The sequence below is a fragment of the Chiloscyllium punctatum genome, chromosome 18 (genome assembly GCF_047496795.1).
Source record: "Chiloscyllium punctatum isolate Juve2018m chromosome 18, sChiPun1.3, whole genome shotgun sequence".
In the NCBI taxonomy this organism is placed as follows: Eukaryota; Metazoa; Chordata; class Chondrichthyes; order Orectolobiformes; family Hemiscylliidae; genus Chiloscyllium; species Chiloscyllium punctatum.
The window spans coordinates 33,902,589-33,930,395 of NC_092756.1; the positions used below are offsets into that span (position 1 = coordinate 33,902,589).

Genomic DNA, 27,807 nt, shown 5'->3' on the forward strand with positions numbered 1-27,807 from the left:
GTTTCCCAGATTCTCAGTTGAGGATTTTTGCAGCTGGAAGTTACCTCGGAAACCCTGTTAATTCGTAATGTATTGAGCGAATCGCAAAACAGAAAGCACTTAACACGGAACACAAACAAAACTGGAAAACCAAATGCATTTTCAGACACAGCGAGCATGAATGCTAAATGTGAGACAGTCCGGGGGCATGAGCCATAAAGTAATCACACAACTAAGAACAGGGCAATTCCAAAATACTCTTTCAAACATACTGGAGCCTGAGTGCACCACTACTTCCCAGACAATGCTGCAAAGAGACAAAGAAAGAACATAATAAGAATGGGCCATAAAAAGTGAATTTCACCAATCACAGTCTCGATTAGATTACCTTTCCCTTCCGATGACTCCAGGACGGAAATGACTGAAGTGGGAGAAATTCAATAACATATGACATCGAAATACATTGGAACGATTTTCTCATTGGCCAGAAAACCAAATAACGACGAGTCGAGTCACCGTAGGACTCTGTTTCACAACAACGATGAAATAACAGTCTCCATTCGGTTCCAGTAAAAGCTCAACTTGCCTGGAACAGAAAGCAACAGTAGAGCTGCTGGCGATTTTCCGTGCGGGAAGCGAACACGATCACGACAGCACAGACACTTTGGAAAATTCGGCACTTTTCCACACCGCAGTCAATTCCCCGGGAAGCAAACTCATTTTTCTTCTGTTTTAAACAGAAATGAGGCAGGGATTGAAGCAGCATTTAAACCAAAAAAATGGTTTGGAGCTGTTCAGCAGAAATGGCAGCGGTGGGAGTCGAACCCACGCCTCTGTCGAGACTGCAGCCTTAATCCAGCGCCTTAGACCGCACGGCCAACCTACCAGCACGTCCGCGAGTTCATTTTCTTGCACTTCCAATTGTGTTCCTGCATAACAACAGATTCAAACTGACGTGAAAAGGGTTGAATGATCCCTCTCCGACTCGCACAGCTGCTGGGATGTGCCCGTCTACAATATCAATTTCTCAGCAGTTAACGATAGCCCATCAATCCAGACAAAAATCACCGGTAAACTGAGTCTATCTTCTCAGACTGGATTCAGCTACAAATGTATCTGTGAGTGCGTGAGAATATATGATCGGTTATGATTGGGTCAAATTACCATGAGCTACTTGACATTACTGCAATTTCGATTCTTGCTTTGCTAAAGGATTTCATCCATTGCTCGAAACAGGACAACTTTCACGTTTACACAGAACATGAAACACACCGGACTACAGGGAAAATGCACAAAGCTGAGCAGGCCGTGTCCCAAATCATACCGTGCAGCATAGTTTCAGTCACTGTGTCTGTTTTGCAGAATAAGGTTCCCAAAGAATGTTCCACCCTAAAACCGGAGGTAGCATTACAATCCGAGAACGACAGATTACATTGTGAGGAAGGTCTGACCTCGGGGCCGGTTCGAGATGTCACTTTCCTTGCTTTTTACCTTAACCGTGCAATTTGCTGCAGAGATTATCACACCTGGACATGAGCCTCATCGATACCAAAAGAGTTGGAAACCTGTGTGTGAATCGATTAAAAAAAGCGACTCAATAAAGTTTAACAAGTTCCATGTTGCTTTTTAGAAATGCAGTTTCTGTTCACCTCAATCCAAAAGGCAGTTTCTGAACATAGTAACAGAAGTCAAAAGGTAATTACCTCACCCCACCCCCACTCCGGAAGAGGTGCTAACTGACCTTGATTGCTTTTTGTTCACGATGTGAAGAGCTCTCACGCCTGAGTCACCGTCACGTCTCTGGTTGCTGAGTGAATCACAAAGAAGGACGTTCTCCAGAGCTGCAACTGCCTCACTTCCCCACTCGCCCTCCCCGTTTCCATTTTCCTGCTCGTCAGTGATTTAAAGAAAACCAAATGGATGCGATTTCATTCTGTCGCCTCTCTGTCGATTCCTCCGTTTCAGTTCCAACGTGGCTTAGATCTCGGGGCGCACCTTAATACTAGCGACGCTATGAAAGCACAGGTCCAGAGGTTCCTCTGAGAGTGGAATTTCTTTCATTGCATTTGCTGATTGAATGAGCCACTAACGTGCGAACTGCTCCAAAACATGATTCAGGACCTCTGGTGCCAATTCTCGCACGTTGAATAACGACAGACACCTTCCAAATGAGGTCTTTCAGAGACGACTTTGGGATACATTTGACAGACAGACTAGTTGAGGAATCCGTGGTGCACTGTGACACCAGCACATCAGCTTCTTCCCTGTCTTTGAACCGGGCCGCCTGCGCAAGGAATGCGAATGCGGTAATGCTTTTCGTGGAAGGATCAGAAGGGGGTAACTACACTCTCAAACAGAATGGCATATGATAGGAAACAGGTTGGAGAAAAACTTTACAATGCTTTGCACAGTAATTAAATGGAATTGCATTGCATTGCACTACGAGAGAAGATTTGTTCAAGCAAACTCGAAGGCAGGTTTGCACATGGGAAAGGAAGCAAGAAAGCTCCGTTCTTGTCGATGTCAAAGGCTGCAGTTGAAGAGCAAAGCAGTTTCTACCCAGTTTCGAACTGGGGACCTTTCGCGTGTAAGGCGAACGTGATGACCACTACACTACAGAAACAAGCCTCGGTCTCCCCCCGCTGCAGCTCAGTGGCATCCAGCACTGAAAGTTGAAGCCATTCTACCTTTCACCTTTCTGTTTCCGTGAGCTCGTTGTTTAATGGGACTTGTTTAATTTTGGCGATGTGGTGAGCATGGACGAGATACACCGAAGTGTCTGTTTCCACGCGGTGTACCCCAATAACGTTGTGTTGCTTACACCTGCTTTAAAGAATTACGTTTTTGCGGAGCTTACCGTCGCAGTCTGTGGCAAAATCATTTAGTCTGTTCGACTGCTCACGGGAAAGGTAGCATTGTGAAACACTGCAGAAACGAACGACTTCCTTACTTTTGCTCCGACTGACCATACTCCGTGAAAGTTTCCCAGATTCTCAGTTGAGGATTTTTGCAGCTGGAAGTTACCTCGGAAACCCTGTTAATTCGTAATGTATTGAGCGAATCGCAAAACAGAAAGCACTTAACACGGAACACAAACAAAACTGGAAAACCAAATGCATTTTCAGACACAGCGAGCATGAATGCTAAATGTGAGACAGTCCGGGGGCATGAGCCATAAAGTAATCACACAACTAAGAACAGGGCAATTCCAAAATACTCTTTCAAACATACTGGAGCCTGAGTGCACCACCACTTCCCAGACAATGCTGCAAAGAGACAAAGAAAGAACATAATAAGAATGGGCCATAAAAAGTGAATTTCACCAATCACAGTCTCGATTAGATTACCTTTCCCTTCCGATGACTCCAGGACGGAAATGACTGAAGTGGGAGAAATTCAATAACATATGACATCGAAATACATTGGAACGATTTTCTCATTGGCCAGAAAACCAAATAACGACGAGTCGAGTCACCGTAGGACTCTGTTTCACAACAACGATGAAATAACAGTCTCCATTCGGTTCCAGTAAAAGCTCAACTTGCCTGGAACAGAAAAGCTGCTGGCGATTTTCCGTGCGGGAAGCGAACACGATCACGACAGCACAGACACTTTGGAAAATTCGGCACTTTCCCACACCGCAGTCAATTCCCCGGGAAGCAAACTCATTTTTCTTCTGTTTTAAACAGAAATGAGGCAGGGATTGAAGCAGCATTTAAACCAAAAAAATGGTTTGGAGATGTTCAGCAGAAATGGCAGCGGTGGGATTCGAACCCACGCCTCTGCCGAGACTGGAGCCTTAATCCAGCGCCTTAGACCGCTCGGCCACACTACCAGCACGTTCGCGCCTCCATTTTCTTACACTTCCAATTGTGTTCCTGCATAACAACAGATTCAAACTGACGTGAAAAGCGTTGAATGATCCCTCTCCGACTCGCACAGCTGCTGGGATGTGCCCGTCTACAATATCAATTTCTCAGCAGTTAACGATAGCCCATCAATCCAGACAAAAATCACCGGTAAACTGAGTCTACCTTCTCAGACTGGATTCAGCTACAAATGTATCTGTGAGTGCGTGAGAATATATGATCGGTTATGATTGGGTCAAATTACCATGAGCTACTTGACATTACTGCAATTTCGATTCTTGCTTTGCTAAATGATTTCACCCATTGCTCGAAACAGGACAACTTTCACGTTTACACGGAACATGAAACACACCGGACTACAGGGAAAATGCACAAAGCTGAGCAGGCCGTGTCCCAAATCATACCGTGCTGCACAGTTTCAGTCACTGTGTCTGTTTTGCAGAATAAGGTTCCCAAAGAATGTTCCACCCTAAAACCGGAGGTAGCATTACAATCCGAGAACGACAGATTACATTGTGAGGAAGGTCTGACCTCGGGGCCGGTTCGAGATGCCACTTCCCTTGCCTTTTACCTTAACCGTGCAATTTGCTGCAGAGATTATCACACCTGGACATGAGCCTCATCGATACCAAAAGAGTTGGAAACCTGTGTGTGAATCGATTAAAAAAAGCGACTCAATAAAGTTTAACAAGTTCCATGGTGCTTTTTAGAAATGCAGTTTCTGTTCACCCCAATCCAAAAGGCAGTTTCTGAACATAGTAACAGAAGTCAAAAGGTAATTACCTCACCCCACCCCCACTACGGAAGAGGTGCTAACTGACCTTGATTGCTTTTTGTTCACGATGTGAAGAGCTCTCACGCCTGAGTCACCGTCACGTCTCTGGTTGCTGAGTGAATCACAAAGAAGGACGTTCTCCAGAGCTGCAACTGCCTCACTTCCCCACTCGCCCTCCCCGTTTCCATTTTCCTGCTCGTCAGTGATTTAAAGAAAACCAAATGGATGCGATGTCATTCTGTCGCCTCTCTGTCGATTCCTCCGTTTCAGTTCCAACGTGGCTTAGATCTCGGGGCGCACCTTAATACTAGCGACGCTATGAAAGCACAGGTCCAGAGGTTCCTCTGAGAGTGGAATTTCTTTCATTGCTGTTGCTGATTGAATGAGCCACTAACGTGCGAACTGCTCCAAAACATGATTCAGGACCTCTGGTGCCAATTCTCGCACGTTGAATAACGACAGACACCTTCCAAATGAGGTCTTTCAGAGACGACTTTGGGATACATTTGACAGACAGACTAGTTGAGGAATCCGTGGTGCACTGTGACACCAGCACATCAGCTTCTTCCCTGTCTTTGAACCGGGCCGCCTGCGCAAGGAATGCGAATGCGGTAATGCTTTTCGTGGAAGGATCAGAAGGGGGTAACTCCACTATCAAACAGAATGGCATATGATAGGAAACAGGTTGGAGAAAAAACTTTACAATGCTTTGCACAGTAATTAAATGGAATTGCAATGCACTACGAGAGAAGATTTGTTCAAGCAGACTTGAAGGCAGGCTTGCACATGGGAAAGCAAGCAATAAAGCTCCGTTCTTGTCGACGTCAAAGGCTGCAGTTGAAGAGCAAAGCAGTTTCGGCCCAGTTTCGAACTGGGGACTTTTCGCGTGTAAGGCGAACGTGATGACCACTACACTACAGAAACAAACCCCGGTCGCCCTCGCTGCAGCTCAGTGGCATCCAGCACTGAAAGTTGAAGCCATTCTACCTTTCACCTTTCTGTTTCCGTGAGCTCGTTGTTTAATGGGACTTGTTTAATTTTGGCGATGTGGTGAGCATGGACGAGATACACCGAAGTGTCTGTTTCCACGCGGTGTACCCCAATAACGTTGTGTTGCTTACACCTGCTTTAAAGAATTACGTTTTTGCGGAGCTTACCGTCGCAGTCTGTGGCAAAATCATTTAGTCTGTTCGACTGCTCACGGGAAAGGTAGCATTGTGAAACACTGCAGAAACGAACGACTTCCTTACTTTTGCTCCGACTGACCATACTCCGTGAAAGTTTCCCAGATTCTCAGTTGAGGATTTTTGCAGCTGGAAGTTACCTCGGAAACCCTGTTAATTCGTAATGTATTGAGCGAATCGCAAAACAGAAAGCACTTAACACGGAACACAAACAAAACTGGAAAACCAAATGCATTTTCAGACACAGCAAGCATGAATGCTAAATGTGAGACAGTCCGGGGGCATGAGCCACAAAGTAATCACACAACTAACAACAGGGCAATTCCAAACTACTCTTTCAAACATACTGGAGCCTGAGTGCACCACCACTTCCCAGACAATGCTGCAAAGAGACAAAGAAAGAACGTAATAAGAATGGGCCATAAAAAGTGAATTTCACCAATCACAGTCTCGATTAGATTACTTTTCCCTTCCGATGTCTCCAGGACGGAAATGACTGAAGTGGGAGAAATTCAATAACATATGACATCGAAATACATTGGAACGATTTTCTCATTGGCCAGAAAACCAAATAACGACGAGTCGAGTCACCGTAGGACTCTGTTTCGCAACAACGATGAAATAACAGTCTCTATTCGGTTCCAGTAAAAGCTCAACTTGCCTGGAACAGAAAGCAACAGTAGAGCTGCTGGCGATTTTCCGTGCGGGAAGCGAACACGATCACGACAGCACAGACACTTTGGAAAATTCGGCACTTCTCCACACCGCAGTCAATTCCCCGGGAAGCAAACTCATTTTTCTTCTGTTATAAACAGAAATGAGGCAGGGATTGAAGCAGGATTGTTTCGTTGGAGCTGTTCAGCAGAAATGGCAGCGGTGGGATTCGAACCCACGCCTCTGTCGAGACTGGAGCCTTGATCCAGCGCCTTAGACCGCTCGGCCACACTACCAGCACGTCCGCGAGTGCATTTTCTTGCACTTCCAATTGTGTTCCTGCATAACAACAGATTCAAACTGACGTGAAAAGGGTTGAATGATCCCTCTCCGACTCGCACAGCTGCTGGGATGTGCCCGTCTACAATATCAATTTCTCAGCAGTTAACGATAGCCCATCAATCCAGACAAAAATCACCGGTAAACTGAGTCTATCTTCTCAGACTGGATTCAGCTACAAATGTATCTGTGAGTGCGTGAGAATACAGACAGAGTAGTTGAGGAATCCGTGGTGCACTGTGACACCAGCGCATCCGCTTCTTCCCTGTCTTTGAACCGGGCCGCCTGCGCAAGGAATGTAAATGCGGTAATTCTTCGTGGAAGCATCAGAAGTGTGTAACTACACTCTCAAACTGAAGGCATATCATCATTTACAATTTTTTCCACAGTATTTGAATGGGATTGTATTGCAGTTCACTTCGAGAGCAGATTTGTTCTAGCAAATTCGAAGGCAGGTTTGCAAATGGGAAAGCAAGCAAGGAAACTCGGTTATTGACTATGTCAAATACTGCAGTTGTAGTACAAAGCAGTTTGTGCCCACTTTCGAACTGGGGACGTTTCTCGCGTCAGGCGAACGTGATGACTGCTACACTGCAGAAACAATCCACAGTCGCCCCTCCTGCGGCTCAGTGGCATTCAGCACTGAAAGTTGAAGCCATTGTACCTTTCACCTTTCTGTTTCCAACAGCGCGTTGCTGTAAGTGACATCTTGAAAACGTTAAAAAAAAGACACTCTTCCAACTCAGTTCCAACACGTTTCCAACTCAGTTATTGTCATTGTGGCTCGTGTCAAGGTGTGAATGTCTCTGCAGCAAATTGCACGGTTCACGTAAAATGCAGAAAAACATGCACACCAACCTGCACCAATACCTGTCTCCTGTTATTAAACTGTTATAGACAGAAACACCAGCACACAACCTTCCACCACTACCCTGTCTCCTGCCAATAAGCAGATATATGCAGAAACACACACAACCCTCCATCATCACACTGTCTCCTTCCATTAAGTAGATATACACAGAAACACACACAACTCTCCACCAAAACCCTGTTTCTTGCCACTAATCAGATATACACTAAAACACAAAACACAAGCCTCCACCGCCACGTTGTCTCATGCTATCAAGCAGATATCTGGGTGTTCTTGTCCACCAGTCAATGAAGGCAAGCATGCAGGTACAGCAGGTCGTGAAGAAGGCTGACAGCATGCTGGCCTTCATAACAAGAGGGATTGAGTATAGAAGCAAAGAGGTGCTTCTGCAGCTGTACAGGGCTCTGGTGAGACCACACCTGGAGTATTGTGTACAGTTCTGGTCTCCAAATTTGAGGAAAGACATTCTGGCTATTGAGGGAGTGCAGCGTAGGTTCACGAGGTCAATTCCTGGAATGGCAGGATTGCCTTACACAGAAAGACTGAAGCGACTGGGCTTGTATACCCTTGAGTTTAGAAGACTGAGAGGGGATCTGATTGAAACGTATAGGATTATGAAAGGACTGGACACTCTGGCAGGAGGGAACATATTTCCGTTGATGGGGGAGTGCCGAACCAGAGGACACAACTTAAAAATACGGGGTAGACCATTTAGGAGAGAGATGAGGTGAAACTACTTCACCCAGAGAGTGGTGGCTGTGTGGAATGCTCTGCCCCAGAGGGCAGTGGAGGCCCAGTCTCTGGATTCATTTAAGAAAGAATCGGATAGAGCTCTTACAGATAGTGGAGTCAAGGGGTATGGAGATAAGGCTGGAACAGGATACTGATTAGGAATGATCAGCCATGATCATATTGAATGGCGGTGCAGGCTCGAAGGGCAGAATGGCCTACTCCTGCATCTATTGTCTATTGTCTATTGTCTATATATACTGAAGCACATACACACACAACCCTGCACCAACACCTTGCCTCCGAACAATAAGCAGATATACACAGAAACACACACAAATCTCTAAAACACCTTCCTGTCTCCTGCCATTAAACAAATATAACAGAAACACACACACACATAACTATTCACTACCACATTGTTTTCTGCCATTAAACAAATATACCCAGAAACACACACACAATCATTCACGAACACACTGTCTCCTGCCATTACACAGATCTGCACAGAAACACACGCACACACACTCACACACACAATGGTCTACCATCACACACTCACCGGCAATTAAACAGGTATAAAAAGAAACACACACACATCTCGACACCATCCCCCAGTCTCTTGCTAGTAAATAGACATACACAGGAACACACACACACAACCCTTCACCACCACGCTGTCTCCTGCAATTAAACTGATATACACAGAAACACACACAAACCCCTTCACCACCACATTGTTTTCTGCCATTAAACAGATATACACAGGAACACACACACACACACACACAATCCTTGACACCCAAATTGTCTCCTGTCATTGAGCAGGTATACATAGAAACACACACGCAACCCTCCACCTGTCTCCTGTAATTAAACAGATATGTACAGAAATACACACACAAAACTCCAGCACCACCCTGTCTCCGGCTATTAAACAGTTATGCACAGAAACACACACACAATCCTCCAACACCACCTTGTTCTCCTATTATTAAGCAGAGATATACAGAAATACACACACAACCCTCCACCACCACCCTGTCACCAGTCCTTAAACAGATATACACAGAAACACACACACTTACACAAACCTCCATGACACCCCATCTCTGACCCATAAACAGATATATACAGTAACACATATACAAATCCCTCCACCACCACCCTGTCTCCTGAAATTAAGCATATATACACTAAAACACACACACACCATCCTCCACCACCACCCTGTCTCCTGAAATTAAGCATATATACACAGAAACACACGCACACCCCTCCACCACTACACTCTCTCCAGCCCATAAAACAGATATACACAGAAACACGCACACATCCCTCTACCATCACCCTGTCTCCTGCCCTTAAACAGATATACACAGAAATACACATACATACAGAACGCTCCACCGCCACACTGTTTCCTGCAATTAATCAGATACACAAAGAAACAGACACACACAACCCTCCACCACCACCAGTCTGTCTCCCGTCATTAAGCAGATACTTACAGAAAAACATACACATCCCTGCACCACGACCGTAACACCAGCATTAAACAGACAGACACAGAAAAACAAACAAACAAACAGACAACCCTCCACCAACACTCTGTCTCCTGGTATTAAACAGATATACACAGAAACACACACATACCCCTCCACCACCACCACTCTGTCTCCTGCCATTTTACAGATATGCACAGAAACACACACACACAAACCTCCACCACCAACGTGTCTCCTACCAATAAGCACTTAGACACAGAAACACAGGCATTTACAATCCAACACCACCCTGTCTCATGCCATTATAAAGGATATACGCAGAAACACCGACATGCACAAAACTCCATGAACACCCTGCCTCCTGCCATTGGACAGATATACACAATAACATACACACACCAAATTGTCTCGTGCCATTAAGCACATATGCACAGAAACACACACGCACACTCAGTCAAACCTCCTTGTCCACCATGTCTCCTCTCATTAATCAGTTATACACGGAAATATACACACACAAACTTCTACGACCACCCTGCCTACTGCCCTTAAACAGATATACACAAAAACGCACATGCAAACACAATCCTCCACCACCACCCTATCTCCTGCAATTAAATAGATACACGCAGAAACACACACATACAAGCACAACATTCCATGAACAACGTGCCTCCTGCCATTGAGCAGGTCTATGCAGGATCACACACACAACCCTTCATGACCACCTTGTCTCCTGCCACTGAACAGGTATACACAGAAACACACACATCACCACCCTGTCTCCAGCCCTTAAATAGACATACACAGAATCACAGGCACACCCCTCCAGGACAACACTATCTCGTGCCATTAAACAGATATACACAGAAACACATACACACAACCCTCCACCACTGCCCTGTTATCCTTCCATTGAGCAGATATGCACATAAATACACACACAGCATTCGACCACCACCAGTCTGTCTCCTGTCATTAAGCAGATATATACAGAAAAACACACACAACCCTGCACCACCCCCTATCACTGACCATTAATCAGACATAAACAGACAACCCTCCATCAACACTCTGTTTCCAGGCATTAAACAGATATACACAGAATTGGCTTGCTGACAGAAGGCAGAGAGTGGCTGTAGATAGAAAGTATTCTGCCTCGACGACAGTGCTGAGTGGGGTCTCCCAGGGTTCTGTACTTGGGCCTCTGCTTTTTGTAGTTTTTTTAAATGACTTGGATGAGTAGGTTGAGGGGAGGGTTAGTAAATTTGCAGATGACATAAAGTTTGGAGGTGTCAGCGATAGTATAAATGGCTACTGTAGGCTGCAGCGCGACATAGACAGAATGCAGAGCTGGGCTGAGAAATGGCAGATTGTGTTCAACCTGGATAAATGCGAAATGATGCATGTTGGAAGGTGGAGCTCGAATGCTGAATATAGGATTAAAGATAGGATTTAAGGCAGTGTGGAGGAATAGAGGGATTTGGATGTGCAAGTACATAGATCCCTGAAAGTTGTAATACACGTGGATACGGTTGTTAAGAAAGCATATGGAGTTTTGGCTTTCATCAACGGGGGGATAGAGTTTAAGAGCCATGAGGTTTTGCTGCAGCTCTACAAGTCCCTGGTGAAGCAATACTTGAAATATTGTGTCCAGTTCTGGTGGCCCTACTGTAAGAAAGATACAGAGGCTTGGGAGAGGGTGCAAAGAAGGTTTACCAGGATTCTGCTTGAACTGGGGGGCTTGGCTTATGAAAAAATGTTGAATAGGCTCGGATATCTCTCTGGAGAGAAGGAGGAAGAGAGGAGACCTTATAGACGTGTACAAAATAATGAGAGGAATAGATAGAGTCAATAGCTAGAGTATTTTCTCCAGGACAAGATTGACTGGTATGAGAACTCATAGTTTGAAGATATTAGGAGGAAGGTATAAAGGAGATGTCAGAAGTAGTTTTTGTTTTAACACAGAGAGCTGTGAATGCATGGAATACGTTACCAGTGGTAGTGGTGGAAGCAGAGTTATTGGGGACATTTAAGCAACTTCTCGACTTGCCCATGGATAGCAGTGAATTGAGGGGTGTGTAGGTTGTTATTATAGTTTACATTAGGATTAAATCTCGGCAGAACATTGTGGATGAAAGGGCCTGTTTTGTGCTGTAGTTTATATGTTCTATGTTCTCTGACAAGTGTGAGTCGACTTCTGACCACCTAATGCCAACTGCAAAAGATGTTTAAAGACTTCAGTGAGTTGCAAAGGTGTCAGCATTATAATTATGTTTTGGTCATTGTTGATTTGCTTTTCCTTGATGGGTTGAAGCTTACCCCACTTCCAACACTACTGCTAAAACTGTTGTAAATATTTTACTCAAGGAGATTATAACCTGCTTTGGTATTTGATATTGTCTACATTCTGACAATGCCCATCCCCTCACCCCCATTTTATTGGACATATTAATGAAGAATTATACTTTCATTTTGGGATTCACCACCAACTTCATTGTGCTTATTGCCCACAGGCTGCAGGGCTCGTGGAGCATGCTGACCAGAGTCTGAAAAGTAAACTTGCCAAATGGACTTCTGAGACTGTTCTTTCCTCGGTTAGGGTAGTGCCACTGGTATTGTTCCACCTACAATAAACTCCTGTGGGGAAATCTCGCTTGGCCTTTTCGAGCACTCTCACTCTGTATGATCTAAATGATAAAGTGCATTGTATCTGATCCGCAGGACACACAGCAGAAATTATCCCATCCCAGCGGACTGAGCTGCCTCCATTGATAGAGCTGTCTCTATTGGACGAGTATCATCCAGTAACAGCAAATATCTTTTGATGTCATCCTCGAAGGTACTTGCTACAAAAACGCTGAAGACTGCGGGAATCTGCTGTGATCAGCGCGAGCGTGGAGGCCCAGCGGGAGCCTGGTCGGCCCTAAACCAGAAATCAATCGATAAAAAGATTCTTCTTTTTAGAAGAATCACATTCAGACCATCATCTTAACACTTCCTGGGGAGAAAACTGATGTGGAAGAGCGGACAGTCTCAACTGGTTCCAGCAATTATAACCTTGTCGGTGTGACAACAAAAGCAGAAACCTGGAATTGTTTATCTTGCTTCTGAAAAACAGGTGAGTAAATTTTGAAGATCATAGATATTTCTTCCTGGTGTTCATGAAATGATCTAGAGCAGAGTACGGTTCCCTGAGTATGGTCTGACTTCTGGGTTATGGACTGTGATATTCCGCTCACATGATCTGAACACATACAAAGTAATGACTCAGTGACCAGATCTGCTGAATCGGATCTGTGAAGAACAGAAGCCGGTGTAATGAAAAGAGCAATAAGAATGGGAATGTAACAAGTTATTTTCCAGACTCGAGGCGAGTGCATAGTGCTGTTTCCAGGGGTCAATATCTGTACAAGTAGACTGAAACAGCATTGGGTGTTATTGTACTGCATCTTTTGTATAATGGTGCAAAAGCACGAAACTTTTGTATAGAGAGGATAAATTCAAAATCCTCAATGAGGCAAAACACACCAATGAGGTAAACAACAAAGTAACCACACAATTTGGTATTACGTCATGGCGTAAACGTCCCTGCTCAAATTTTGCTCAAAATCGCGCTCTGTCTAATTCCTAAGACTGATATTCGAACAGTGAATGGTCTATGTCAATAAAAACCTGCTCTGGTCTCACAACATCAGCATTTCATACGTCCCTTATGTATGTCTGGCAATAGTAATTGATCCCTCACTGTGTTACTTCAGCACACGTAGATAAGAAATAACTATAAGAACAACAGTCAAGTATGTGACTGCGAATTTACCCGATTCTGTTGCAGCTGTAATTGCTTCCACCTTTCCTGTTTCAGTAAAAAGTTTGCACAGTGTAGTGGTGTGTTTTCATGCATTGAATGAGTTTTCATGCATCCTTTCTCAGGTGGAAATTTGCAGGGATATAATGACATGAATAATAACACGGGCACCGTTTACTGAATTACAAAGACGTTAGGAATGATACGCCCATGATACCATGTCGTTCGAAATGAAGGAAATGAGGTTTACTGGGAGACAAAGCTACCAGAAAAGAAAAGAGGCGGTTTCATGGGATGATGGCATAGATAAAGAATAATGTGGGAGAAATCAAGAAAGACTTAGTTGTGTTCGAATGAAGGTTATACAGCTGATGTGAAGATCTTAAGAGTAAATATGAGGGACATTTCCTCATTTCAGTGAGTGGAAACTAGACGTTAGAACTTCAAACCCAGTAGGGCACGATAAATAATTTTGGTCAGGCATTTTATATTCTGAGAGTTATTGCATTCAGAGATGAATTTTCAGAAATAAAAACATTTTAGGAGCTGATTCCAGAATATTCGAAAAGCGCGTGCAGGCACACAAGGAGTGAATTAAACAGCGACAGTGATTCTGGGCTGCCTGGATGGGGGTGCAAAAGGGAAACACTCTGGAAGTCATTAACATTCATAGGAAAGAAATTGCATAACACCTGCAATTGAAAATGTTAAATGTAAGAAGAGCTAATGGGGTTGGAAGGTGCAGCAGCTCATTCTACATGAAATATTATAGAATTCAAATGCACTGATCTGTTTGGTTTAGCTCTGCATTGAATGGAAGTCGGTTAGCTCAGTTCGCTGACTAACTGGTTTGTGAGAAAAGTGAGACCAACAGCGTGGGATTAATTCTCTCACTGTCTACCCGCCGTTTGATATAATCATGGCTGACCAAACACGTCAATGTCTTTGCCCAGCTCATCCACAACAACCTGTCGTACAATGGGATAAAAACATTTAAGCAATCGAAAATTTCTGTTCATACAGGTAACATGAAACATATTGCAATCGTCAATATTCTTCACCATTCCGACATCCAAGAACACGTTGCACAGTGGGCTTCTGCACGAAATTTGCAGGTTTTGCGGATGAGCATCTGATTCTGGTCTGATCATGTTTCAAACGATATGATTCTGTAAAAACTCACAACCAAGAAGGTAATGAATTTCCTCTGGTCAGTAGCAGGGATGAGAACTCCAGACAACAGGAATTGGCGATGAATCAGCACAACACTCAATGATTCAGCGGAAAACTGAACTAAACTCCAATTCTAATGCGGTTCAAAACAACAAACATTGAATTGCAAAGTTACCAAATTTGTAGAAATCTAACACGCTTTTCAGTGCGACACAGAGTTGCACTCGCCACAATTTTACTGCACCCAAAGTTGCGGTTGTCGTAGATAAAATGTCGACAATCACCAGGAGATGCGGAGTTTTTCAAGGAGTAGATCTTTTATTTGCAAACTAAAACAGTGACATTCAGAAAACAAATTTTTGACTCGCACGAACCTCAGGGTCCATGGCATAGAGTCATTGAGATGTGCAGCATCAAAACAGACACTGCTGTCCAACTTGTCCATGCCGACCAGATATCCCAACCCAGTCTCGTCCCACCTGCAATCACCTGGACCATATCCCTCCAAACCCTTCATAGACACATGCCTCTCAAATGTTGCAATTGTACAAGCCTCCACCACATCCTCTGGCAGCTCATTCCATTCACGTACCACACTCTGTGTGAAAAGTTTGCCCTTTAGGTGTCTTTCATATCTTAACCCTCTCACACTAAACCTATGCCCTCTAGTTCTGGACTGCCCGAACCCCAGGGAAAATATTTTGTCTATTTATCCTTTCCATGCACCTCATAATTTTGTAAATCTCTATGATGTCACCCCTCAGCTTCCAAAGCTCCAGGGAAAACAGCCCCAGCCTGTTCAGCCTCTCCCTATAACTCAAATCCTCCAACCCACGACAACATCCTTGTGAATCTTTTCGGAACCCTTACAAGTTTCACAGCATCTTTCCGATCGGAAGGACACCAGAATTGCACGCAATATTGCAACAGTGGCCTAACCAATGTCCTGTACAGCCGCAACATGCCGTTCCAAGTCCTGTACTCAACACTCCGACCAAAAAAGGAAAGCATACCAAATGCCTTCTTCACTATCTTATCTACCTGCGACTCCACTTTCAAGGAGTTATGAACCTCCACTCCAAGGTCTCTTTGTTCAGCAACACTCCCTAGGGACTTTCCAATAAGTGTATAAGTCCTGCTAAGATTTGCTTTCCCAAAATTCAGCACCTCACATGTATCTGAATTAAACTCCATCACTTTATACCTTTTTCTTTAATCATGTCTTGTTAGCTTATCAGAATGCCAACTGTGTTAGTACAGAATTACCTCACTCCAGCTATACAATAAACCAATGGTGATAATTCCCATTATCGTTCTACTTCTGCCACTATTGTTTTTCCTAATTTATTCTACTGTAACTATTAAGTATTCTACTGCCACCTGTGCTACAATGAACCTCCATCCCAGACTAACCTGTCATGATTAGATATTTAGCTCCCCCATCTATCACAATGTTTTCCTGTCCCAAGCAGACTCTACTAACTACTAATTAGGTATTTAATGCCAGATCCTGCTACAAGTGTCTCAAGCAGGCTGACTCTATTATCAATTAATTATTGAAAGCCATGTCCTAAGTATGTACTGTCACGACGTTTCCCAAACTGCCATGAAAATATTTAGTAGGCGAGGCTGACTTTACTAATTGTTATTATCTCAGCCTGCCATTGTAACCTTTCAGCCTCAGTCTGACTCTGCTAACTGGTGTAGGATCATTCCACTGTTCTTATCCCATCCTGCCACAGTGGCCCCATCCTGCCCCAGTGATCTTTTGACGAATGTAGCATTCCATGGACCCCTTGTAACAGATTGCCAGTAGTTTCTATGCCTTTAAACTTCCCATGCTTTCATGCTCTGTATTTTCTGTGCAGTGTTGCGATCTTTCATCAGACATCTTCACCCCACTTTCCAGTAACTGGTCCTTATCCAAGTGTGCTCTCGCTTCTCAAGTATTCGACTAAATACTCCTGGAATGTTTTGATGACTCATAGCTTTACCTCACGTTCAAACAGTGAGTTCCAATTATACAATACTCTCAGAGTGAAAACGTTTTCCTATATCTCCTCTGAACATCCTCTCCCTTGCGTTTAACAGAAAACCCTGGATGTTAACTCTTTCCATAAGAAGTTCATTCCTATCACACATACCGATCCCCTTAATGTGCACCTTAGTCACATCCTCACTTAGCCTTCTCTGCTCCCAGATAAAGAGCCTGAACATAGCTTGTCTATCTTCGCCATGGCAATAATGTCGTGCTGGAAAAGTACCGCAGGTCAGGCAGCATCCACGGAGCGGGAGAATCAACGTTTCTGGCATAAATCTTTCATCAGGAATGAGGCTTGAGGGTGGGGACTGAGAGATAATTGGGAGGGGGTTGGTGTTGGGTGCAAGGTAGCTGGGAAAGCAAATGGTGGATGGAGGCGGGGAGAAGGTGATAAGTCAGAGGGGTACAGATGAATAGGTCCGGAGGGTGGTGCTGAGATGGATGTTTCAGACTGTGATACTGTGGGGGGAGGGCAAATGAGGAAGCCGCTGAAATTCACATTTATCCCGTGTGGTTGCAGGGTCCCAAGGCAGAATATGAGGCGGTCATCTTCCAGGCGTCATTTGGGAAAGTTTTGGTGGTGGCTTATGCCCAAACCGTCGATTGTCCTGCTCTGCAATTCACATGACAGGAGAGATGTGAAAACCAAAGACTAAAAGAAGCACAAAAACTTATAGATTCAGAGTTAATGGAATTAGATACAGTGCATACAGATACCATGTGGCCAGTTGAGTCTGCACTGTGCCGTGGAAGAGATTCACACTCCCCACTCTATCTTTCTAAACCAGCATTTATGGTGCACCTACAAAAATAGAAATTACTCCAAAAGTTCGGCGAGTCAGGCAGCATCAGTGGAGAGAAATCAGAGTTAACATTGAGAATTAAAATCAGTTCCATCGAAGGGTCTGTTGACACGAAATGGTCATTCTGTTTTCCCCGAGCTGCAATTCTGAATTTTGTCTCTTATTTACAGCACTTACAGTCCATTCAGACTTTGTTTGCCATTTACCTGAATTGCACACATTTGCATTGTGGGAAGCAATCGGAGCAGCCAGAGGAATCTCACACGGGAGAGAGAGAGAGAGCAGGAGTGTGCAAATTCCACACAGTCAGTCACACAAGACTTGAATCGAAGGCGGGTTTCTGACGCTGAATGGCGCAGTTCTACCCACTGAGCCCTCCCAATATGCAAGCGCCTGTCCTGGAAGCAAATTGAACCCGACCTCATGCAGTGACAGGCGGTGGTACTGCCCAGGAATTGTATGCAAAAATAAGCCTATTTGTTTATACTGGAAATTAACATTCGTTTAAATATCGGAACACTTTTTAAAATTACTTGGCCTATAGCCTTGTATGTCTTGGCATCACAAATTCACATCTGAAAACTTCTGAAAGTTATGCGGATTTCTGCCTCTGCAACCTTTGCATGCACTGAGTTCCAGATTTCAACCCACGGCTGTTTCAAGACATTTGTCTGCACATTCACTCAAATCTTTCCTCTTCTATCCTTAAATCTATGCCACCTTGCCCCACCTCCCGTGATCGATCTCACCATCAACGAGAAACATTGATTTCAGTCTATGCCATCCATATTACTGATTATTTTATGCATTTCAATCATGTTTCCTCTCAATCTCTTCGACTCTAAGAAAAACACCGCCAGTCTGTCCAATTTCTCTTCACAACTGAAACTCTTCTACCCAGACAATATCCTGGTAAATCTCTCCTGCATCATTTCCAGTGCTATCATATCCGTTTAATAATGCGAATTGCAGAACTGCACACAATAGACAAGACAGAGCTAAATGAGCAAGTGAAATAAATGATGTAGAAGTCCACAGACAGAAGTATTTTCGAATACATTTTCTTCTCCTCAGTGCTGCCCTGTGTCCTTTTCCAGAGCCTGGTTTTCTAATAATCTCTGGTCCATGTGGTAAAAGCTGTTACATGAGAATTGATCTCACAACCATAGTATCGAAATGGATTGATTGGCTTGAAGGTGAGCACATGGTTCTTCTATGACGGCACAGAGGCGCAAGAAATGCCAAAGCTGGGAGTGCTCCTGGTCAAAGGCGGGGACGAAGAGCATAATTGTTGTGTTAGGATTCAACACCAGCATTAACCCGCACGACAGATTGGCTCAGCTGAAGTGTGCTGGAGCCTTCAGCGAGAGGTCGGTTAATTGAAAGCATTCTCTGAAATTTTCCTGAACAATGCGCTGTTTTGTTACGTTGACAGTAAGCTGTTTTTGATCACATCGTCTCCACATCAGCCTCTTGCTCCCATTAAAAACTCCAGACCAGCGTACATCACTTTCATTCCGACACAGCTACATGTCATATTCTCATTCCCTCTGTGATAATTAGAATTGACAATATCATTCTCTGAGATGCAGTAATGTAGCATGAAGTTGACAGAGTAGTGAACAAAGAAGAACAAAGAACTGAGAAAATTTACAGCCCAGGAACACGCCCTTTGGATGTCGAAGCCTGAGCTGATCCAAATCCATTGTCTAAACCTATCACCCAATTCCAAAGCATCTGAATACCTCTGCAAATTTCCTACATATGCATCTGTCCAGGCGCACCTGAAATGTATTCTACAGTGCTTGCCTCTACTACATCTGCTGGCAACACGTTCCAGGCACATATCACCCTCGGTGTAAAATACTTCCAATGACTATCTGTCTTAAACTTTTCAACTTTCACCTTGAACGTGTGACCTCTCATTATTGAATCCCTCACCTTGGGAAAAAGCTTTTCTCTATCCACACTGTCTATACCCTTCATGATCTTGTAGACGTCAATCAGGTCCCCCTCAATCTCGTTTTTTCTAATGAATACAAACGTAACCTACTCAACCTTTCTTCAGAGCTAGCATCTTCCATACCAGGCAACATCCTCATTATCCTTCTCTGCACCCTCTCCTAAACGTCCACGTCGTTTTTGGTAATTTGGCAACCAGAACTGTACACAGCATTCTAAGTGCGGTTGAACCAAAATCTAGTACAATTTTAGCATGACCTTCCAGCTCAACACTCAACGCCTGGACCGATGAAAGCAAGCTTGCCATATGCCTTCTTGTCTACTCGATGCACCTGTGCAGCCACCTACAGGTACAAAGAACCTGAACTCTCACATCAAGCTGCTCAGCAATTTTACCCAAGACTCTTCTGTTTACTGTATACTAGGCTCTAGAATAAGACTTCCCAAAATGCATCAACTCACATTTGTCTGGATTCAACTCCATCAGCCACTTCTCCGCTCAACTGCCCTATCTATATTATCCTTCATTCTTTGACAGTCCCCTATGCTTTCTGCTACTCCACCAATCTTTGTTTCATCTGCAAATGCAATGGCGATATTTGAGCCAGCAACCCTTGGAGACTGGAGCATGGCAGCTACTGGTAATTAGATTCGATGAATAAAATGTGGAATATAAACCCGCTCAGAGGACGAGTGACAAAAAGTTTTACTTTGCTGAAAACCTATGCAGTCATGACCTTTCAAAAGGGGAATCTGCTGTCCTTAACGAGACTTGCCAACATATAACTTCAGACCAACAATAGTACGATTCACCCATAAATTCCTTCTGACTCAGTTCAAGGAGATTTAAGGATGAACAACAAATGTTGTTCAGACTATGATGGCCACACTCCGTGGGAGAATAAGGAAGGATAAAAAAGATGCATGGATGATGGGGAAAATTGGGAATCGTCTCAGCGTGGTCTCAAATTCAGCTGATTATCCAAACTATATAGACACAAGGATACCGACGCCTCCATGAAGTCAGGTCCATGGGGGCTGGGTCTGCAGGAAGGGATTCAATTACCCGCTGAAATGTAAACTCACTTCCTCAGTCACAACGTGGACAGGTCATTCACCACTCCCCAATGTGAGAAGGAATCAGTCAGGAAACCATCCTGCAGAGTTGCCTTCAGGTTTACGAATGATAGCAAGGGTCCGATTCTGTTGTTATTGCAGGTGTTCATCCCATGCAGCAATGAACCATGCTTGGATGCCTGTTTCCAGTGGAGTACCACTGTTTCCTGGTGTAGATCAATAATTCAAACTTAGTTGTAGGAGTCACTTTTAGATGTTTACAGACGATGCAACAATTGGTCGTGTAGGTGACTGTGATGAATAATATCAGGGATCGCAGTGATGTATCAATCAGGTGGAAAGGAAAAACGACGAATGGATTTGAATCCAGACCAATAAGTGGTAAGGAATTTGGAGAATTGAAACAATAACAGTGAGGATTCTGAGTGGTGTACAGGAACAAAGAGATTTTGGAGTAGATATTCACAGATCTCTGAAGATTGTTGAACAGGGAGATCAGTAGTACGAGAGGCTCTTTGTTGACCTCAGTCTGAGAATGATATTCGATCTTTAGCAAACGCCAGTTTCGGAAACAACTAAAGGAATGAGCACAAGTCTGGTCAATGCGATAATCAACATTTTTCAAAATTGTAAAATAAAATGTGAAGGGCTCGAGTATAACTCTTTTCCCATCAAGACCGCTTCACCACTCAACGAATTTATCACTGCTTCCTCTCCAAGTCATGCTGGTATGTGCATTGGAGGGTAACTCATAAATGGTGACGTTTCAGTGCATCTAAACTTTGTCCTTATGGTCGGTACAGTCTTTGAGCTTTGAAGGTTCTGTCAACAAAGCCTGGATGACTTTCTCCAGTGAATCTTCTATGTGGTGCACTCTGCTGAAATTGTGCCTTAGCAGTTAAGGGAATAAATGTTCAGGCGTTGAACAATGTACAGTTAAGTGACTGCATTGTCGTGGAGGGAGTCCAGTTCCTTAAGTGATATTGAAGCTGCACTCACCTAGGCAAATGGAGAGAGTTCTGTTCAACATCTAATTTGTGCGTTGCGGACGATGTAGGCTTCACGGAGATAAGAGTTGAGTTAATAATCAAACAAAGTCGACCGACGGACATGTTTTTGTCGTCAACTTCTTATATGCGCGATCAGGTTCCATTTCTCCTAAATACTCGCTCCCAGGAGGATTACACGGAAGACTTCAGTTCCAATGAAGCCTTTGAATGTCAATCGAATATGATTAGATTCTCATTTGTCAGTGTTATCATCGCTGTATTTGCTCCTTCTGTGGATCAATCCGATTCCAATCACTTTCTGATTTCGAGTTCCAATTCCCGTCTGCGCCTGAAATTTCAGCCCATTTCATCACCGAAATTTCTCCACCTGTCTTTATAATAAGTAAGGACGCTGCAGGGGACAGCAGTGATTTACGAGGATGTTGCCAACTCTGTATAAAATGGACCTTCGTGGAATGATTGGTTAGGCTGGGACTATTCTCCTCGACACAATGGAGGTGGAGGGGTACTCTCTCATCATGTAACACCAATCATAAACGTTCAATATTCGTGGAATCTTGACAGCGTAGATACAGGCAGGTGGTTTGCCCCATGCTGTGAGGAGAGCACCAGAGGACATAATCTCAGAATTAGAGAGTGCCCATCTAATTCAGAAATGAGGAGTCATCTCTTTGCTCAGGGGCCAAACAATCTGTGCCATCAGTGTTGTTGGGTGCTTTTAAACTGTGCCCGATAGTTAATCAGAAATATGATGAAAATTTGTCGAGGAAAGTGAGCAGAAAGGAGTTTAAGATTATCAGATCAACCATCAGTTCGTTGAATGGTGGGGCAGACTCCATGGGCTGAGTGGCAAACTCCCACTTATTTAACATTTTGTCTAACTCATTATTTTATTCATAAGTTCAGAATTGTGGGGGGATGGGATGAAGTGATAGAAAAGGTTTATTAAAGAGATCAGACAGATCAGAAAAAGTTCATAAACTCAGGAAGGCGAAATGTACTGTGACCTGGGGATAACAAATGACACTGGGCACCGCACAGGTGGCTGTGTACAGAAGCAGTGAATGCTGAAGAACGTTGATTGACCTTATACAATTGGCAAGTCAGTGATCACGCTGGATGATGGTTCGTTGTATGATTCACACACAGCAGAAATTTGTGAAAGAATGAAAGGTTCGTTCAATTGGAGAAGTTTTCTGCGGTTCCAATTCCGAGTCACTGTTTGACTTACTGATCAGATCATTGTGTGAAGTGTTAGGTTAAGATACTCATGTGCAACCCCACTGGATAAACTTGTGCTCCTCATTCTTTCGATGCAAATTCATAGAAAGACAAGATGGAATATGGGCGGAAAGAAAAATGCGTTCTTTCTCATTACACCAAGTTAATCTACAATTTAATAGAATGACTTCTCTCACTCTGCATTTCGACTTTAATGTGGTGTCGATTATTGTGAATCTCCCGTGCAGTGAGGGGCAAGAACAAGATTCTCTATCCAGTGTATACCAGACGTGTGAGGTGCGAATAAAAACTGCGGGCGTGGTTTGTGATGTTAGCGACCAGAGTGTAACTCGAACTCGTGAATGTGGAGCACAGCGGTGTAACAACCCACCACCATAATCGTTCAGTATTCGCAACACATTTCGTAGAGCGGTGACATGTCACCTCATCAGGATACATGTGGTGAAAGTAAGAGATGAGAAATTTGCTGAGCGGAATCGTATCCACGCCATTGTGTTTCTGTATGCACCAGAATTATAATAATAGCAAATTCCAATAAATAGCCATGCACGACAGAATGAATAGCTGTCATTGATACATTCTGAATCAGAACTGTGTCAGAATGAACCAGAGAACAAGAATTTTCCGTCATATTCATACCTATATTTGACTCATAATTTCTTCAGTCACTTTCTCCCTCACGTGAAGAAGGAGCCATGGAGAGGGAAATAAAGGCGATGTTGTTGCTCAATGGCCTTTCAGACATGGCTGAACCTGAATTGGATTAAATTGCAAGAAACGCTGTTTTGTTCGTTTCATTTTAATTTTGCTGGAACCTCACAATGTTCATTGTAATAATCAGAAGTGAATTAGATAAATCTCATTGTAACGATTAATATTGTATTCAAATTTGCTCCGACTTTATTTCAGCTTAAGGAAAATATTGCTTAGAAAATCAGAGTGTTAAAATGCAAAAGAAAACCCACCAGTTTTGTTGCTCGTTGCTTTGGAAGATTTCACCGAGTATAAAATGGACCAAACATTATGGTGCTTCTCCTCACATCTTTAATGCATATGATTAAAGCTGGAATTCGATCTCCAAGCAACTGGTCACTTCTTCTTATTATTAATATCATTCCTTCACAACGAGAAAAATCCACTCAGATCCATTTACAATGCTTCAGGTAGAATATTATGCCAAATCATTAAACATCCAGAGTTTTTGAAACCGAATTTTATTCAGCTGCACACGTTCACGAAATTTCTTTACATTTAAAGTCAACCCACTTAGACATTGTTCCCCCAAAACTTCCGACCTACAACATCGCACCCCTACACCTTTACCAAGCCACACGCTGTCTCCCTCCTTGTGAAATTTATTCCTTGTATGTCACCAAATGTGCCTTTCCAAATATTTTGAAAAACAGATTCTCGGAGCGACAGCGATTCTGTTCTCCTCATTTCTTTGTCCTTCAAAGGTTTTATCAAAGGTTTTGAATGTCTAGCGTCTCGATGTTTACTTACTTGAAAGAGGGAATTTTTCACCGACTGACTCTGTATAAACATTTCATAACCTGAAAAAAACCCAACTAAGTCTTTCATGGTTCAGGGAGAACTGTTCTAAATTTTCGAAGACAACACGTGAATAAAATCTCATCCTCAGTCCACCCCGTCAGCATCGTTTCTAATGGATTTACATCCCAGTAAATACCGTCATTACCCTCTCCGAGAGAATCACAGAATCCTCCACCTCAGAAAGAGCATTTCAGTCAATCGAGCCGGTGTTGACTCTCTGAAGAGCATCTCTGCAAGACCTATCTCTCCTCCCCATTCCCTTATAATTCACCAGAAGAGGGGCAACTCTCCCCATTATGATGTCAAATAAAGCTGTTGGGCTATAACCTGGCGTCCTGTGACTTCTGACATTGTCGCCGCATTACCCAAGCTAATTCACTTAATTTACTTAATTCCATCCCTGCACACGAGAGGGCAATTTAACTTGGCCAATCAACATAACCCTCAGAACGAACAGCAATGCGAATTACTGAGCCAATGTTCCATCATAGTGAGCAAAACCTGAATCATTTTTAATCGCTTTATACCCTGGTAACTCAGCCTCATCAAAGCAAATCAACCCAAATTCAATGTATCGAAACGCTACTCTGTGCTTTACAATCTGATTTGTGCTACGCGAAATGTTTATGCAGTCATATTTGAATGCTATTTCTTCCTCATTTTCCTGCTTTCAATAAGCACTTCAATTCGGAACAAGTCTGCCGAATGTTTTTCATTCCAAGACCGTAACAAGGTGCAGTTTTCAGAAGTCACGTGTTTGCACTTTCACTGACAATCTGCCTCCCTGAGAGCTGCTGTTATTCCTCACTTGATTCAGGCAGCACTGTCCTTCCTGTGACATGTCCCATCGAGAATGGAAGGACAAATATCAATACCCGCACTTGTGAATGGAGTGACAGTTTTTAAACATTTACACTGTCCCCAGTGGAGAATTGAGCCCTGTGAGAGGCGTGGACACTAACCATACCACCGAGAACAAGAGTGTCAAAGGAGGGCCTTCAACCAAGTGTGGTGACACTTGTCAAAAACAACTGCCTAACGAACTGAATCCCATTTCACAATGTTTATCCCACAGCCTTATATGTCTTGGTATCACAAGTTCAAATCTGAATATTTATTCAGGTTCTAAGGGTTTCTGCCGCTCTGAAAAATGCAGACAGTGTATTCCAAATTCCAACCACCCACTGGCTAATAAAGCTTTTTCGCACATCTTCTCAAACAATTCTGCCTTTCTCCTTAAGTCTCTGGCCCCTGCTAATCGATCCCTCCATCAATGGGAAACTCGTTCAGTCAACCCTGTCCATACCCTAACTCAATTATGTCTCCTCTACATCTCCTTTACGCTGCGACAAACACTCCACTCTGTCCTGTCTTTCTTCACAACTGAAACTCTTCAGCCCAAACAGTATCCCGGGAAATATCTCCTGCAATTTTCTCAGTGTGATCACATCCCTGCTGTAATGTGACTTGCAAAACTGCACACAACACTCTTGCTAGAGTCTAATGAGCATTTGTTTTAAAATTTCTGGATTCGAATGATGCCGATTCTGGCGAAGCAGAATTTATTAGCCATTCCGAATTGCCCAGAGGGCAGTTGAGACTCAACCATATTGCTATGTGTCTGAAGTCACATGCAGCCCAAACCAAGTAAGGATAGCAAATTCCATCCCGAAATGACATCAGTGGAACAGATTTTTTTTTCAACAATTGTCAATGGATCTATAGTATCATGAGATTCTTACTTGCAGATATTTTTTGAATCCAAATTTGACAATCATGGCGTGGTGGGATTCAAGCCCGAGTACCCAGACTATTACCTCGGTCTCTGGATTATCAGTCCTATGAAATTACCACAAGACCAACGCAGAAAGCCACAAAAGCTGATCTTTTCCAATAAAATGTCTTTGCACCCAAACTGCCCTGCGTATTTTCCATGAGCCTGACGCTCCAATTGTCTCTGGCCTATGTCAGTAAATGTTGCTACATGGGGATTGATTTCACAACCGCGGTATCCAAATGGATCGGCTTGTTTGAAGGTCCCGATGGTGGGACTGGGGCACGTTCACCCAACAACAGTGACCGCAGAAGCAGCACAGACAGAACAGTATGAATGTGAAAGAGAGTGATAGATTGTGCATTGCCTCAGAGAAATGGGGGGAGGGACGGAAATGCGGTTTAATGATCGTGGGAAGGAGAGTAGTCTCCGACAACGGGTGTGTTTGAATCCTGATAAATGAAACGCAGAGATGTAAGAGAGCGGAATTTGAAGGTAAAACGATTAATTTCTTAGCATTTGTCAAAAAAAGGACAACAGAGAGAATACTAAGTGCCGTGATTTGGTTTCAAATCGAGGTTGCTGTGGTCACATTTCAAAATACCGTCAACCACGATCACAGTAACCACAGAACAGGATGCTTGCAAGCAGCAATAAGTATACTAGCAGAGGAAATGTTCGGAAGAACAGCACATGTTCAATATCAGTACCCAGGGAACAGTGACAGACATGAGGGAAATGGGAATGAGCTGAATCTTTCAGTTTGATGTCCTCAGAGGCTGTGGAGATCCCTTGAATGAGAATGTTGAAAGATGAGATTGATCGATTTCGACAAAACATCAAAGACTCGGGGGACAGTACAGGATATTGTTGAAATGTATGCTTCAATAGCATTTTAGCTTAACATCGGCACAGCTGCCCAGACCGAACCAGAAATGGGGATGGGAATGTATGCACGGAGTTATTCTCTGACTCCTGTGATGAAACAGGTGAGCGTCCTGTCCTTCTGTGATGGTATAGGGGCGCAAGAAATTCCTCGGTTGACTGTGCTCCTGCTCAAGGGAATGGTTGTCCCCGTTTATACTATCATAGCGATTTCCGGTTCATCTTTCTAAGACAGCTGAATGGCACAAGTGGAGAGTGTTGAGCCCTGAACTTTGCAGTGGTGGGTTTAAAAGATGATTTTGCTGCTTGGATCTGTGTTTCCGACACTGGCGGTGGCAGCTACATTTGCTCGCATCAGCTCAGTATCAGCTTCTTGCACACAGTCAAGACTTCAACCTGGAGAAGGTGGTGTTGGGGTGATATTTTAAACTCGTCATCCTTGGGGGTTGGGACATGGAAACGGTGATGTTTACTTTCGACGAATAAATCATGAAATACAAGCCTGACCTCAGGATCAGAGATCATGACTTTAATTTACTGCAATCCCATTCATTCATGACCCTTATGCAG

The 27,807-nt window shown here is 43.6% G+C and overlaps 3 non-coding genes across 3 annotated transcripts; all 3 read right to left on the reverse strand.

Annotated features, from left to right (window-relative positions):
• Positions 1-2,529: 2,529 nt before the first annotated feature.
• trnav-uac (transfer RNA valine (anticodon UAC)) lies at positions 2,530-2,602 on the reverse strand. The gene has a single exon. It is a non-coding gene; the product is annotated as a tRNA-Val (tRNA).
• Positions 2,603-3,732: 1,130 nt separating this feature from the next.
• trnal-aag (transfer RNA leucine (anticodon AAG)) lies at positions 3,733-3,814 on the reverse strand. Its single transcript has one exon. It is a non-coding gene; the product is annotated as a tRNA-Leu (tRNA).
• A 2,861-nt stretch (positions 3,815-6,675) lies between these two features.
• On the reverse strand, positions 6,676-6,757 carry trnal-aag (transfer RNA leucine (anticodon AAG)). Its single transcript has one exon. It is a non-coding gene; the product is annotated as a tRNA-Leu (tRNA).
• Positions 6,758-27,807: the final 21,050 nt, after the last annotated feature.